Here is a 12,320-nt window from a genome sequence, read left to right as displayed (position 1 = left end):
CTGTTCCCTTGTCCTTGTACAATCAGCTAATGGGAACAGCTTTTCTTTGTCTATCTTATCCAAACCTGTCTTTGTCTTGTACATCTCTATCAAATCTCCCCTCAATCTCTTTTGCTGCAAGGAGAACACAGGGCGGCGCAGTGGTTAGCACCGCAGCCTCACAGCTCTAGCGACCCGGGTTCGGTTCTGGGTACTGCCTGTGCGGAGTTTGCAAGTTCTCCCTGTGACAGCATGGGTTTTCGCCGGGTACTCCGGTTTCCTCCCACAGCCAAAGACTTGCAGGTTGATAGGTAAATTGGCCATTGTAAATTGCCCCTAGTGTAGGTAGGTGGTAGGAGAATGGTGAGGATGTGGTAGGGAATATGGGATTAATGTAGGATTAGTATAAATGGGTGGTTGTTGGTCGGCACAGACTCGGTGGGCCGAAGGGCCTGTTTCAGTGCTGTATCACTCTATGACTATAATCCTAGCTTCTCCAACCTAATCTTGTAGCTAAAATCCTTTATCCTTGGAACCATTCAGGTAAATTTCCTTATCACCCTTTCAAGGACCCTTGCAACCGTCCTAAAGTGTGATGTTCAGAGTTGGGTACAATTCTCTAGTTGTCTCCTAACTTCCTTGTTTTTGTACTCTATACCGCTAAAGCCCAGGATCCGGAATGCTTTTTTAATGACTTTCTCTTGCTATCTTCAACAAATTATGCACATATACCCTTAGGTCTCTCTCTTCCTCCAAATGTATCCACGTTTGCTGACGATAAAAAGCTTGGTGGGAAATCCCATCCTTGTCGTTAGTTTCTGAACTATCTAGTGTATTGTTCGGCGGCACAGTGGTGCAGTGGTTAGCACCACAGCCTCACAGCTCCAGGGACCCGGGTTTGATTCTGGGTACTGCCTGTGCGGAGTTTGCAAGTTCTCCCTGTGACCGCGTGGGTTTTCGCCGGATGCTCCGGTTTCCTCCCACAGCCAAAGACTTGCAGGTGATAGGTAAATTGGCTGTTGTAAAATTGCCCCTAGTGTAGGTAGGTGGTAGGGAATGTGGGATTACTGTAGGGTTGGTATAAATGGGTGGTTGTTGGTCGGCACAGACTCAGTGGGCCGAAGGGCCTGTTTCAGTGCTGTATCTCTTTAAAAAAAAAGTAAGCTGCGAGGAGGGCATGGAGTCTGCAAAGGGATATAGATGGATTAAGTGAGCAGGCAAGAAAATGGCAGATGGAATAAAATGTGGGGAAATATGAGGTTTCTCACTTTGATTGGAAGAAAAGAAAAACAGAATATATATTTTTATAAATGGTGAGAAGCTAATTGGGTGTACTTGTACATGAAACACAGCAAGTTAGCATGCAATTACAGCAAGCAATTAGGAAGAAAATGGTATTGCAAGGAGATTGGAGTAGAAGAGTAAGGAAGTCTTGCTGCAATTGTATTGGGCTTTGGTGAAACCCCATCTGCAGTACTATGTGCACTTCTGGTCTCCGTACCTAGGGAAGGAAATACTTTCCTCAGAGGAGGAGCTCAGATGGTTTACAGGATTGATTCCAGGGATGAGAGGGTTGTCCTATGAGGAGAGATTGAGTAGTATGGGCCTATACAATGGTGTTCAGAGGAATAAGGTGATCTCATTGAAGCATAGGAGATTCTGAGAGGCTGTTCCTCCTGGCTGGAGAGTCTAGAACTAGGGGACATAAGGCACAGGATAAAGGGTTGGCCATTTCGGACTCAGATGAGCAGAAATTCCTTCACTGAAAGGGTTGTGGATCTTCAGAATTCTGTACCCCACTGGACTGTGAATGTTCAGTCATTGAGTATAATCAAGGCTGCAATAGATTTTTGGACTCTAAGGGATCTTGGGTGGGAAAGTGGAGTTGAGGTCAAAGATCTTATTTTCTTGGGCTTCAAGATATCGAAGAACATATTATAGTCCATCTTGAAATGTGCTGATGTGGAATAATGGGAGCAGGTTGCTGTTTTTGGCCTGATTCTTAACTTCACTAAACTGGGAGTTAGATAGTTCCTTAATTTCTGCTTGTTTAAAGCAGTGCAACCTTAGTTCTTTCTTTTGAATTCTGAAGTTGAATCTTCGAGATGATGCAGCTTATTACAAAAAAAGCAAATAGCAATTTAACAAAGTCTTTTGCTGAGCTGCTCAGATTTGTAACATTTGGACTTGTTCTTTTCAGACTGCACTAGGAATTGTTTCCAGACCACCATGTTGCTTCCTCGCGATCCAATGTGTGATGTAGCCTCTGCAGGGGTCCTTCCAATCGTGTTTTAAAAAAAAAAAATCCATAACTTAATGATTGGTTTCACATGCAAGATTTCTGGGCGTAGCTCTGATTTTATTTGCCATCCAAATGACCTATGAACAGACCCAGATTACAAATATTTGATTTCACCCTGAGTTCTGAGCTTGATCATATCCGTGTGCTGAGGGACAGCATCTTAGTAGTTAATTTGGTTATCAAATGAGGTTCTTAATTTGGATCCTTAACTCATGTTGCCCATTTATTACTCAGAATCTGAGATGTATGCTTGACGGGCTTTGTGCAACAGTTGACTGCAACCTGGATACAAATGTACCAACTAGAATCAATGCTTCATATGGAGGTGACTTGTGCTATGAGACCGAGGGGTAAAGGCATGCTACCCGACCTGAACCCGACGGGAACCGACGACTTGCTGGGTTCAGGTCGGGTTGCACTTCCGGGTCCAGCATTCGGGCTTGGGTCGGACACGCTCTATCACAGATAAGTGGCTTCACTGTTAATTTAATTTTTGGACTAGAATGGTGGTTTTGGAACGGTTATTTTAACCTTGTGCAGATCAGCAACCAAGTGAAAAACGGAAGGTAGATTAACTGATGGTCGGGTCGGGTGCGGGAAAAACTGGAAGGACTCTAGCTCGGGTCGGGCTTTTTTTTTTGCAGACCCAAGTAGGCCTTTACCAAGGGGTGAAATTGTGCATGCTGCTGACCCCATTTTGTACTTGCATTTACTTTTTTGATAAAGTTAAAGGAGGAGTTTTATCTCCCAAGAGATAGATCAGTTTGCATAACAACAGATGTTGAGAGGATGTTTTGCCTCAACTGGAGAGTCCAGAACTCGGGGTTTTAGTCTCAGGATAAAGGGTCGGCCATTTAGGACGAAGGTAAGGAGAAATCTTTTCACTCAGAGGGTTGTGAATCTTTCAAAGTCTTTATCCCAGAGGCCTGTGGACACTCAGTCGTTGAGTACATTCAAAACAGAGCAATTGATTTTTGGGCACAAGGTGAATCGCGGGATATGAGGATAGGACTGGAAAGTGTAGTAGTTGTAGCAGATCAACCATTATCTTGAATGGCAGAGCAGGTTCGATGGGGCTGTCTTGCCTACACCTCCTATTTCTTATGTTGTTAACATGATATGGCTGCTCATAAATTGTTTGTGAACTGACAGGAGAGCATGAATGCTAGCCTGCAATTCTTGGGAGTAAATTAGAAAAAAGTTTGTTTCATTTCCTCCTTTTCCATCCATTCCAGTGTATGTCTGAAACTCTATATGCCGAGCCAAGTGGCTAGTCTCATAATCCCACAAATAGTTGCTCTCCGACAAGGCAGTATTAAACATTGTTTCACAAGTTGCTGTTGCAGTTACCAGTAGAACTGTTTGGTATGAATGACAAATTTGGTAACAATTTTGACAGAGCAGCTCTCTCCCTGACCTGTCGCTTATTTTGTGAATACTTTGCTTTGTTCTGACATGTAATTGTGATACAGACAGAATTTATTTCACAGAACAAATACGTTTGCAGACTTCTTGTGTCTGGAACAAATTAAGGTTACTTTGGACTGCAAATAAAAGGCCACTAATACGAGTAACTTCCATACTTGTCTCCTGTGCATGACTACGTAAATTCATCAGCCAAAGGCAATGGCTCTGAAACTACACTATTCTCCCACTGTGACTTTGGATCTATATATTTGAAAAACTTTGTTTCTGCAGCTGTTTCATTTTAACTACACAGACCCTATTCATTTATGGGAGAAAGCTAGACTTTTTTTATTGCTTCATGGTATGTGAGCATCTCTGGCAATACTAGCATTTGTTACCCATCCATAATAGCCCTTGAGAAGATGGTGGTGAACCACTTTCTTGAACCATTACCGTCTGTATGATGTAGCTATTCCCACACTGCTGTTGGGTAGGGAGTTGTAGGATTTTATCCAGTGACATTGAAGGAACATTGAAGTCCGAATGGTGTGTGACTTGGATGGGAACTCGCAGATGTTGGCGTCGGCATGCACCTATTACCCTTGTCCTTCCAGGTGGTAGAAGTCGCAGGTTTGGGAGGTGCTGTTGCTGAAGCCTTGGTGCGTTGCTACTGAGGGTTCGGTGATGGTAATGCCAGTGAATGCCAAGGGGAAATGGTTAGATACCCTCTTGTCTGAGATGGTAATTGCTTGACACTTGTGGCCACTTATCAGGCCAAGACTGAATGTTGTCCAGGTCTTGCTACATGTGAGCATGGACTGCTTCATTATCTGAGGAATTGCAAATGGAACTGAGTGCTCTGCAATCATCAATGAATAAACCCATTCTTGACCTTATTTTGGAGGGAAGGTCATTGATGAAGCATTTGAAGGTGGTTGGGCTGAGGAACTCCTGCAGCTTAATCCTTCAGCTACAATCCTTCATATTGGCCTTCAACAATTAGAACCATCTTCCTTTTATACTAGGTATGACTCCAGCCATTGGAACATTTTTTTCCCCCAATTCCCATTGACTTCAATTTTGCTTGGGCTTCTCCGTGCTAAACTTGGTCAAATGCTGCCTTGATGTCAAGGTCAGTCATTTTCACTTTATTATTATTTCGAATTACAGCACTGAAACAGGCCCTTCGGCCCACCGTGTCTGTGCTGACCAACAACCACCCATTTATACTAATCCTACATTAACCCCATATTTGCTACCACATCCACACCTTTCTCCTATCACCTACCTACACTAGGGGCAATTTACAATGGCCAATTTACCTATCAACCTGCAAGTCTTTGGCTGTGGGAGGAAACTGGAGCAACCAGCGGAAACCCACGCGGTCACAGGGAGAACTTATAAACTCTGCACAGGCAGTACCCAGAACTGAACCCGGGTCGCTGGAGCTGTGAGGCTGCGGTGTTAACCACTGCGCCACTGTGCCGCCTTTACCTCTGGCATTTAGCTCTTTTGTCCATGTGTGTTGGACCATAGCAGTAATGAGATCTCGAGCAGGTTATTGGTAAGCTAGTGCCGTTTGTTGGCAACATCGATGACACATTCCATGGCTTTGCTGATGATTAAGAGTAGACTGATGGGGTGGTAATTGCTGAATTGAATTTGCCCTGTTTTTTGTGGACAGACCATACCTGGGTAGTTTTCCACTTTGTTGTGTAAATGTTGCAGCTGTACTGAAATAGCTTGGTTAGGGCTGCAGCTAGGTCTGGAACACGAATCTTCAGTACTATAGCCGGGATGGTATTCGGGCCATAGCCTTTGCTGCATCCAGTGCGTTCAACCTCTTCTTGAGTGAAGACATCAAGGGATATGAGGATAGCGCGGGAAAGTGGCATTGAGGTAGATAATTAGCCATGATTTAATTGAATGGCGGATCAGACTCAATGGGCTGAATGGCCTACTCCTGCTACTATGTTCCAATGTGAAGTGAATTGACTGAATAATGGCTTCTGTGATCTTGAGCACTTCGCGTGGAGGTCAAGATGGAAGGTGGGATTAGATTGGGCGGCTAGTTTGTTTAGCTGGTGCAGACACGGTGGGTTGAATGGCCTCTTTCTGTGCCATAGTATTTCTGTGGTTCTGTGGTCTTGGCTCTTCTGTGAAAGATTGTTGCTTCAGCTTTGTCTTTTACACTCACAGGATGGCCTCTGCCATCATTGAGAATGGAGATGTACATGGAGCCTCTTTTTTAAAAAAAAAAAGAAATTTATTGATAGCATGTGGGCGTTGCTGGAAAGTTCAGCATTATTTGCCCTTAACGGAGAGGCTTGCAAAGCCATTTTAAATGGCAGTTAAGAATCAACTACACAGCTGTGGTTGGAATCACCTATAGGCCAGACTTGGTAAGGACAGCAGACTTCTCTCCCTAAAGGACATTAGTAAACCAGATAGCTTTTTATGACAATGTGGTAGTTATATAGTCAACATTACTGATATTAGCTTTTTATTCCAGATTTATTTCTTAACATAATTTAAGTTCTTCAGCTGTTGTGGTGGAATTTGAATTTGTCTCTGGATTATTAATCCAGATCATTGGATTACTAGTCCACTATGGTGTGGTTTTCACTTCCTGTTAGTTCTTTAACGGTTATAATTCATGACTTGGATGTGGCTGGACTGCAAAGCTTTCATCTGATCCTAAGATCAGCTGTGATCGTATTGAATGGCAGAACAGACTCAATGGGCCATGTGGTCTGCTCCTGCTCCTAGAAACCATAGAACCATAGAAAAATTACAGCACAGAAGGAGGCCATTCAGCCCATCGTGTCCGTGCCAGCTGAAAAAATAAGCCGCCCAATCTAATCCCACTTTTCGGCACCTGGTCCATAGCTTTGTCAGCTACAGCACTTCAGGTGCATGTCCAGGTACCTTTTAAAAGAATTGAGGGATTCTGCCTCCACCACCATTCCTGGCAGTGAATTCCTGACACCCACCACCCTCTGGGTGAAAAAGTATTTCCTCATGTCCCCTCTAATCCTTCTATCAATCACCTTAAATCTGTGCCCCCTGGTAATTGACCTCTCCACGAGGGCAAACAGGTCCTTCCTGTCTACTGCATGGAGGCCTCTCATAATTTAGTACACCTCCATTAAGTCACCCCTTAGGCTCCTCTGTTCTAAGGAAAACAACCCTCGCCTATCCAATCTTTCCTCATAGATGCAACTTTCGAGCCATGGCAACATGCTTTTAAATCTCCAATGTACACTCTCCAGAGCATTTATGTACTTTCTGTAATGAGGTGACCAGAACTGTACTCAATACTTTGACTGTGGCCTAACCAGTGTTTTATACAGTTCCAGTATGACATCCCTGCGTGTGAATTCTGTACCTCGGCCAGTAAAGGAAAGCATTCCATATGCCTTCTTCACCACTCTGTCCACTTGCCCTGCCACCTTCAGGGACCTGTGGACATGCACTCCTAGCTCTCTCACTTCTTCCACCCCTCTCAATATCCTCCCATTTATTATATATTTGCTTGCTTTATTTGCCCTTCTCAAATGCATTACCTCACAGTTATCTGGATTGAATTTCATTTACCACTTTTCTGCCCACTCAACCAAACCATTGATATCTATCCTCTTCACTGTCAACTACATGGCCAATTTTTGTGTCATCAGCAAATTTCCCAATCATGCCTCCCACATTTAAACCCAACACTGAGCCCTGTGGAACGTCACTGGAAACAGCTTTCCGTTCACAAAAACATCCGTTGACTTCTCCCTTTTGTTTCCTGGCCCTGAGCCAATTCTGGATCCAACCTGCTACATTCCCCTGTATCCCATGGGCTTTCATTTTACTGACCAGTCTGCCATGTGGGACCCTGTCAAATGCCTTACGAAAATCCATGTAGACCACATCCACTGCACATCCCTCATCAATCTTTCTTGTTACTTACTCAAAAAAACTCAATTAGGTTAGTAAGATATGACCTTCCCTTAACAAATCCATGCTGACTATCCCTGATTAATCCACGCCTTTCGAAGTGGCAGTTTATCCTGTCCCTCAGAATAGATTCTAACAATTTACCCACCTCGGAGGTCCGACTGACTGGCCTGTAATTATTTGGCTTGTCCCTCGCTCTCTTTTTAAATAATGGTACAATGTTCGCAGACCTCCAATCATCTGGTACCTCTCTGCTCTGTCTAGTGAGGATTTGAAGATGATCCTCAGCACATCCGCTATTTCCTCCCTGGCTTCCTTTAACAACCTGGGATGCAATCCATCTGGCCCTGGCGATGTATCCATTTTCAAGGATGTCAGATCCTCTGGTACTTCCCCTCTCATTATACTTGTCGTATCTAATACTTCACACTCCTCCTCCTTAATTACAATGTCGGCATCAACCCTCTCTTTTGTCAAGACATAGACAAAAAACTCATTAAGAACCCTGCCCACATCTTCTACATCCACGCAGAACATCTCTTGTTCCCTTGTACATCTCTGACAGGCCCTACCCTTTCCTTAGTTATCCTCTTGCTCTTCATGTACTGATAAAACTTCTAGATTTTGCTTGCGAATAATTTTTCATGTCCTCTCTTTGCTTTTCTAATTTCCCTTTTTACTTCACCCCTGCACTTTCTATACTCCTCTAGGCTTCCTAAAGTATGAAGATTTTTGTGATTGTCATAAGCTTTCTTTTTCTGCTTTAACTTACCCTGTAAGCTTCTAAATAACCAGGGGGCTCTAGATTTGGCAGTACCACCCTTTATCTTTGTGGGGACATATCTACACTGTGCCTGTAGAATCTTGCTTTTGAATGCCTCCCACTAATTTGCCACTGATTTTCCTTCAAGTAGCAGCTGTATCCAGTCCATTTTGCCAGGTCAACTCTCAGCTTCTTAAAATTCGCTGTCCTCCAATTTAGAACTCTTACTCCTGTTTTATCCACGTCCATTTCCATGATTATGCTAAAACTATGGTCATTATTATGGTTACTATCTCCAAAATGGTCACTCACTGTTACTTCCTCCACTTGCCCAGCTTCATTACTGAAGACTAAATCGAGAATTGCGCCCCCTCTTGTTGGGCTTGTTACATGCTGGCTAAAAAAGTTCTTTTGAACGAAGTTCAAGAATTTTGTCCCCCCTATGCCCTTCACACTGTTTGTATCCCAGTTGATATTGGGGTAGTTGTGCCCTAATCTTGTGCCTTTGTGGGATCTCTTTGTTCCATCTATAGCATGTTGCCTTTGCTGTTTAGCATGCATGTTTCCCTGAATTGTAGCTTCACCAACTTGGCACCTCATTTTTAGCTAAGCGTAGCGTTGCTCTTGGCATTCTCTTCTCCACTCCTCTCTGAAGTAGGATTGATCCCCTGACTTGATGGTAATACTGGAGTGAGGGTTATGCTGGGCCATGAGATTACAGATTGTGCTGAAATACAGTTCTGCAGCTGGTCCACAGGGCTACATGGATGCCCAGTTTTGAGCCGTTTGGGACTTTGTCTAAAAGGTATGATTGTATGAGTCTGGCTTAACCTGTCTGTGGGACAGCTCTTCCAGTTTTGGCACACGCCCCCAGATGTTGGTGAGGAGGACTTTCCAGATTTGGCTGGGTTGGGGGTCCCTGGGTCATTGCCAGGTGTTGGTTTTATTTTTCAAGTTTTGCAAAGTGCTTTGATACAACTGAGTGGCCATTTCAGAGGGCAGTCAACAGTCAATCAATAATTCTGTGGTTCTGAAGTCATGTATAGTTCAGAAAGGTAAGGGTGGCAGGTTTCTCTCCCTAAAAGACATTAGTGAACCAAATGATAATTCAGTCGCTTCATGGTCAGGATTGCTGATTAGTAGCTTTTTATTCTAGATTTATTTAATTAACTGAATTTACATGTCCCAGCTGTTGTGGGATTTGAACTCTGGTCCCCAGATCTTTAGTCCAGTAACATAACTACTGTGCTACCATATATCTAATTTAGAATTGTAGAAGATCTCTTCTGCATCCTGTGTAAGGCCTTGCTATCCTTCCTAAAATGTTGCGCCCAGAATTGAATGCAATACTCCTTTGGGGCCGAACTAGTGTTTCATAAAGATTTAGCATAACGTCCTCAATTAATAAAGCAAAAGGATCTCATTTTTGTTTAAAACCCTTCTCAACTTGCCCTGCCGCCTACGTGTACATAGAACATCACCACCAACCCCACCCACTCCCCAACCCACTCCCAACCCCGGTCACTCTCTCTTCCTGCATCTCATTTAAATTGTATTATTTAGTTACGTATTTCCTCTCCTTATTCTTCCTAGCTTCCTTCCTAATATTTATCAATCTCAGTTTTAAAATGAACAATTGATCTAGCATCAATGGTCGTTTGAAAAGAATTCCAAACTTCTCCCACCCTTTGTGTGGAAAAAGTGTTTCCTAATTTCACTCCTGAAAGGTCTAGCTCCAATTTTTTAACACTGTTCCCTAGTGCTGGACTCCACAACTAGTAGAAATAATTTCTCCAGATCCGTCCTATCTGCTGCCCTTAATATCTTGAAAACTTCAATCAAATCACCCCCACTTCCTTAATCTTCTAAGTTCCAGAGAATACAACCTTAGTTTATGTAATATCACATCGTAGCTTAACCTTGCAGTCCAGATATAATTCTCGTAAATCTATGCTGCACTCTCTCCAAGGCCATTATATCCTTCCTCAGATGTGGTACCCACAACTGCTCACACTAGTCCAGGTGTCGTCTAACCAGGGCATTGTATAGCTGAAGCATGACTTCTACCGCCTCTTCTTCTAGTCCTCTAGATGAAAAGGCCAATATTCCATTAGCCTTTTTGATTATTTTCTGTATCTGTTGACATTTTAATGATCTGTGTACCTGGACCCTGAAGTCTCTTTGGACTTCCACTGTTTTGTTTTTCACCATTTAGGAGGAACCCTCTTCTATCCCTTTTATAATTGCCTACATTGAAGTCCATTTGCCATAGTTTTGCCCATTCACTTCATCTATCAATATATCTTTGTAATTTTATGCTTCCAATTCTTCTTTGGCCTCCTTATCTCGAGAGACAATGGATAAGTGCCTGGAGGTGGTCAGTGGTTTGTGAAGCAGTGCCTGGAGTGGCTGTAAAGGCCAATTATAGAGTGACAGGCTCTTCCACAGGTGCTGCAGAGAAATTTGTTTGTCGGGGCTGTTACACAGTTGGCTCTCCCCTTGCGCCTCTGTCTTTTTTCCTGCCAACTACTAAGTCTCTTCGATTCGCCACATTTTAGCCCTGTCTTTATGGCTGCCCGCCAGCTCTGGCGAACCCTGGCAGCTGACTCCCACGACTTGTGATCAATGTCACAGGATTTCATGTCGCGTTTGCAGACGTCTTTAAAACGGGGACATGGACGGCCAGTGGGTCTGATACCAGTGGCGAGCTCGCAGTACAATGTGTCTTTGGGGATCCTGCCATCTTCCATGCGGCTCACATCGCCAAGCCATCTCAAGCACCGCTGACTCAGTAGTGTGTATAAGCTGGGGATGTTGGCCGCCTCGAGGACTTCTGCGTTGGAGATATGGTCCTGCCACCTGATGCCAAGTATTCTCCAGAGGCAGCGAAGATGGAATGAATTGAGACGTCGCTGTTGGCTGACATACGTTGTCCAGGCCTCGCTGCCATAGAGCAAGGTACTGAGGACACAGGCCTGATACACTCGGACTTTTGTGTTCCGTGTCGGTGCGCCATTTTCCCACACTCTCTTGGCCAGTCTGGACAGAGCAGTGGAAGCCTTTCCCATGCGCTTGTTGATTTCTGCATCTAGAGACAGGTTACTGGTGATAGTTGAGCCTAGGTAGGTGAACTCTTGAACCACTTCCAGAGCGTTGTCGCCAATATTGATGGATGGAGCATTTCTGACGTCCTGCCCCATGATGTTCGTTTTCTTGAGGCTGATGGCTAGGCCAAATTCATTGCAGGCAGCTGCAAACCTGTCGATGAGACTCTGCAGGCACTCTTCAGTGTGAGATGTTGAAGCAGCATCGTCAGTAAAGAGGAGTTCCCTGATGAGGACTTTCCGTACATTGGACTTCGCTCTTAGACGGGCAAGGTTGAACAACCTGCCCCCTGATCTTGTGTGGAGGAAAATTCCTTCTTCAGAGGACTTGAACGCATGTGAAAGCAGCAGGGAGAAGAAAATCCCAAAAAGTGTGGGTGCGAGAACACAGCCCTGTTTCACGCCACTTAGGATAGGAAAGGGCTCTGATGAGGAGCCACCATGTTGAATTGTGCCTTTCATATTGACATGGAATGGGGTGATGATACTTAGTAGCTTTGGTGGGCATCCAATCTTTTCTAGTAGTCTGAAGAGACCACGTCTGCTGACGAGGTCAAAGGCTTTGGTGAGATCAATGAAAGCAATGTAGAGGGGCATCTGTTATTCACGGCATTTCTCCTGTATCTGACGAAGGGAGAACAGCATGTCAACGGTCGATCTCTCTGCACGAAAGCCACACTGTGCCTCAGGGTAGATGCGCTCGGCCAGCTTGGAAGCTCCCTTGCTGTTCAACTCTATCCATGGCCATCTGCTCCCATTCCTAGTGTTTTCTGCCCCAATCTACCCTCTTAAACTGTTTAAACTTCCCTGGCTCTTTAAATCA

The 12,320-nt window shown here is 44.2% G+C and overlaps 1 protein-coding gene across 10 annotated transcripts in view; it reads left to right on the top strand.

Annotated features, from left to right (window-relative positions):
- pcm1 (pericentriolar material 1) overlaps window positions 1-12,320 on the top strand; it is a 294,201-nt gene that overhangs the window by 118,088 nt on the left and 163,793 nt on the right. The gene's annotated exons all lie outside the window — the stretch shown is intronic.

This window comes from Heterodontus francisci, chromosome 1 (assembly GCF_036365525.1).
Source record: "Heterodontus francisci isolate sHetFra1 chromosome 1, sHetFra1.hap1, whole genome shotgun sequence".
Lineage (NCBI taxonomy): Eukaryota > Metazoa > Chordata > Chondrichthyes > Heterodontiformes > Heterodontidae > Heterodontus > Heterodontus francisci.
The sequence above is the reverse complement of the archived record's forward strand: the minus strand, read 5'-3'. Positions and strand labels throughout refer to the sequence as shown.